The sequence below is a fragment of the Pteronotus mesoamericanus genome, unplaced genomic scaffold (genome assembly GCF_021234165.1).
Source record: "Pteronotus mesoamericanus isolate MK-2021 breed Mesoamerican mustached bat unplaced genomic scaffold, CSHL_Meso_final scaffold_232, whole genome shotgun sequence".
Taxonomy (NCBI): Eukaryota; Metazoa; Chordata; class Mammalia; order Chiroptera; family Mormoopidae; genus Pteronotus; species Pteronotus mesoamericanus.
Window position 1 is genome coordinate 15895170 of NW_026555311.1, and position 4766 is coordinate 15899935.

Genomic DNA, 4766 nt, shown 5'->3' on the forward strand with positions numbered 1-4766 from the left:
TAGTAATCACCATGCTGTTGTCTGTGTCCATGAGTTTTTTTCTTTTTTTTGCTGAATCCTTTCACCTTTTTATTCAGCCCTGCAACTCCCCTCCCCCTCTGACAGCTCTCAGTCTGTACTCTGAGTCTGTTTCTGTTTTGTTTGTTAGTTTATTTTGTTCATTAGATTTCACATGTGAGTGAAATCATATGGTACTTATTTTTCTCTGACTGGCTTATTTCACTTAGTATAATGCTCTCCAGGTCTATCCATGTTGTTGCAAATGGTAATATTTCCTTCTTTTTTATGGCCAAGTAGTATTTCCTTGTGTAAATGTAACACAGCGTTTTTATCCACTTATTTACTGATGGACACGTGACTGCTTCCAAATCTTGGCCATTGTAAATAATGCTGCAGTGAACGTAGGTATATATATTTTTGATAGTCATTCTCTAGACACAGAGAAAATACATCCAATTGCTTAAAAGAAAATTGATGACTGTGATAAACTAAATTTTAATATTTTCACAGTTCAAATCAATATCTAAGATATTAATAGCTGAAAAAGTCTTAACAGAACCTAGGGTTCACTTATTTTCTGAACCAATCACCAGACTTACTTTTTGACAAATGGTTTTTGTGTTACTTCTGTGTACAAAAAGTGTTTTATGAGCTTTATTTTCGGATTTTTTTTTTTACTTATGACAATAGTAGGGTAGACCACAACATTGGCAAATTCAGATAACATATGATACATGATATCATAAATTATTTTATTTTTTTAACAATTTTAACAATAATTATTAAAATTGTTAAATTGTTGATTGTAATTGTAGGATTTTAGGTCCTCACCAGTGTAAACTTTATTTTCAGATAGAGACAGGGTACCTTTAAAAAATCCCTTAAACTCTACAAAGTAAACAGCTGTATAGTTTACTGCGAATATTTTAATGTTACTATAGAAATCAGTTTGCCAAGGATACTTAACTACAGGCTTTGCTTATTTGAGAATGTTCAATACAATCTCTAGATAAAATGTCATATATATTTATGATAGTAAATATAAGCAACAAAAGAAAAATATTAAACAAATGTGTTAGTGAAATTTTTACATCAATTAAAGAGTAGGTGAATTAAACTTATTAATTAAAATTGGCTAAGTGGATGGGTAATAGTTGATTTTCCTCCCTATACACATCACTTTCCACATAATAAGTCTGTGGTTTAAAATAGCTTATTCAGCCCTGGTCAGTGTGGCTCAGTTGGTTGGAGCATCCTTCTGTGGACAGAAAGGTCAGAGGCTCCATTTCTGGTCATGACACAAGCCTAGATTGCATCTCTTGCATCGATGTTTCTCTTCTTCTCTTTTTCCCTCCCTTCCTCTCTCTCTAAAATCAGTAAATACATTTTGGGTTGGAAACTGAAAAAAGAAGAGCTTATTCATAACCCTTAATGTTATCCTGTCAAATGCATTTAAAATGGTGAAAACTGGAGGGCCTTGAGCTGAGGCTGTGGCATGACCTTTGCAGATGAGGGTCAACATGGCTGGGAAGCTGTATCAGCAGGCTAAGCATGGTTAATGAGAGTTCCACAACAAAACATAGCCCTCCACTAAGAAAGTCAGAATTGGTTCCAATGCACATTTCTCTTCAAGTGTTCCACATGGCCCTCGTGCACATAGAACTCAGAGAGAAGATTTTATTTATATATCTATATCTCCTCTGAATTAATGGGAGGTAATCAAGTTTCTCAATGTAAGATTAATATGTAAATGTACATTCTTATATATGAAAAACAGCTATAAAATAAAATTTATGTTAAAAACCTACTTTCAATAATGACAAAAACTTAAGCACTTAAGAACATGTATTAAATTATAATATTGTATTACTTTATGGCCTAATACTAGTTTTCATAAATTTCCTTATGTGCTTATAGCAGATTTCTCAAATCATTAGTTACATAAAATAGATATGTCCTTTAGTGGAAGTTTGTTCATTGTGCTGCTCTAACCTTCTATACCCTCACTATTTTTCATAATATTTCATTTTCCAATACATTTTGTAAACACTTGTGGTAATTTTTAAGCATAAGGAGTACAGTACAAAGGATCCAGTGGAGGAAATGCAAATATCAACATAGTGCCACTATCATAGGGAATATGGCCTAAAATATACATGCCATCACCCATGGATCCTATCTCTTAAAGGGAGGTAAGTAAGGCAAAAACACATGAACAAACAACAAAAGAATTTTTATTATGCATTGCTAGCAAAATCTCAACTGTATGTGGACATTTTATGTACTTACTAAGAAAAAATGTGACTTTGAAATAAGTAAAATCTTATTTCCTCATTGAACTCTAAATGTATGCCTTGTAGAGTATATCACAATCTGACTCAAGTTCATACTGTCTGGAGTTTTTAACAGGTCAAATGAACTTCATGAAAAGCAATTATAGGATAAGCCTGATTTGTTTCCCATTCCAATTTCAATTTTTTAACTTCTTCATTCTTCTATGTAGTAAATATTTACCACATGCTAACAAAAGCTGTTGTCATTATTCCTTGCCGTATCTCAGTCCAGTTTTCAATGTTCAGTTTCCATTTATAAGATGGAGATTTAGAACACCGTTCAGTGAATCTGATTGTAGGAAATCCTCACTGTTTATTGGAAAATATATTTGCTTTGCCTTCATTCTAGAGTAACAGTTATGGCAGAGATTATTACTCTCCAAACATCCAAGTACGCTTGTTCCCACATCTAATTCACTAGTTAGACTTATAATTTCAGCTGAAACATTGATCTCTAATCTGTCTATTGTTTCATCAAATGCCACCTCCTAGTCTGATTCTTTTCTCTTTATTAATGGGATTACTATAGTACTCTCCCAAATTTTCAGCCATGCTTGCCTCTAATTCTTCAGAGTGATATCTCTCTTTTTTACAAAAAATATGTGTAATACTTTGTTTAAAATAATTCAATAACTTAGAGAAAAATGTACTTAGAGTGAAATCTAAACCCATGATTTTTGTTTATAAGGTCGTGAGTGGTTTGTTCCCTGTTTACCACTCCCAACATACTGTTCTGTACCTCAGACTGAAAATGGAAGTGTTTTAAGTACCTTAAAAAAAACACAGGTAGAAACATGAGCATGACCAATTCTTTAATATTTTTCAGCCTGGTATACGAATCTATAATCTGATCCATGTCTACGTTTCTTTTTCTGTCAAACTGGTTTTCATTACATATCATGAAGAGTAACAGTGAAATAAATTTAGGTCTTAGACCGAATACAGTCATATTTGGGGCAGCAAATATAGTCCCATTTCTTATGAGTCATTTATTAAGACTTAAAGAATATCACTGTGATCCCCAAAATGTGGCTATTAAAGTCATCACAAATAGTGAAGGAGGATAGTGTTCACATCTGTAAGAGTCTAACTTCATTACTTCAAACTTTCAATTTAATTATTTTTATGTGAAAGTATCTTTCTATTAAAAGTGTGTTAAACATTGCTGGAAAATTAAATGCTTAATAGTAGGCTTAAAAGTTTATTTATCAGTTATAATATGTTTTTAAAAATCATATAAGCAAATAATTTTAAAAATCCTTTAGATAGGCAGGCCTCCCAATATTAACGCTACCTGGAAATTCATGACTAAATAGCTATAGAATTCCTTTGATTCATTGGTTTTGTTCACTTTTCTTTTACTACTTGGCCAATGCAATCCTTAAAACTTTCACTTGTGGGAATTGGGACACAATGACTATGGGAGGGATTGCATTAATGGCCCAGTATATCAGGTGTTTGAAGAGCGTGGAGGAAACAGTAACTATACAAATAACGGAAATGCATGTGTGTTGCTAAATACAATCGATGCTTTGGAAAGAATAATGAAAGACCGAGAGGATTAACTGAGAATTAAAACTAAATGTGAAAGTCAGTGGCACTCCTGGTAGGATATAAAGAAGCATTCACTTCTTTATGCTTGAAGACAGAAAACCTTGCAGCCAGAACTGAATCATCAGTGTGGCAGAGCTCCTAAAAGAGTTGTACGCCAAACCTACTGAAATTGGCTATCCAAATGTCAGGGCCGACAGTCATGGAATGGGATACCTGTGTTGAGGCACACAAATACTGAATCCCTAAATATTCCTGAATTCTCAGCCTGGCAAAACAGTCCAACCTTCCTTATTTAGGTGAGTACTTCCTCTGACTTGAGGAAGATGGCAGAGGCTTCTACCTGCAAGGAAATATGACACATACATCCCCAACCCCTTTGAGTCTCCCCTACCTCCACTTTTGGACACTAAGATAATTAGGGCTAAAGACCAACACAAGTTGGGTAGGAAAGCACTGTGTCTGCTAATGGGGAAAGATAACTGTACCTCCTAAAAAAGATTTCAGCAACATACTTTTAGAATGGCTCTCAGAAGTTGAAAAAATTCAAGGAACAGCACAAAGTGAGGTAGAAATGACATCATTGTCATACCAGACAGAGAAGTAGTGATTTAAAGCCTCAGCAATGAGGGCATTCCAGAATGACTACACTATGCAAGGTCTAAAATATCACCACTGACTATGTTCTTTGGGAGCTCCCAGAGTGTTTATTATTTAACAAAGCAATGAGGAGTCTCTTTGTGATAAAGAAATCAGCATCCCTAAGAAGTTCAATTATTCCTCTTCTCTGCTAAGCCAACGTGGATGGGAAGACATGCCATTATAAAATTGCATTCTCTGAGAGCAAGGGGGATGATGGGACTCCAAACCGTAGGAAAGAGG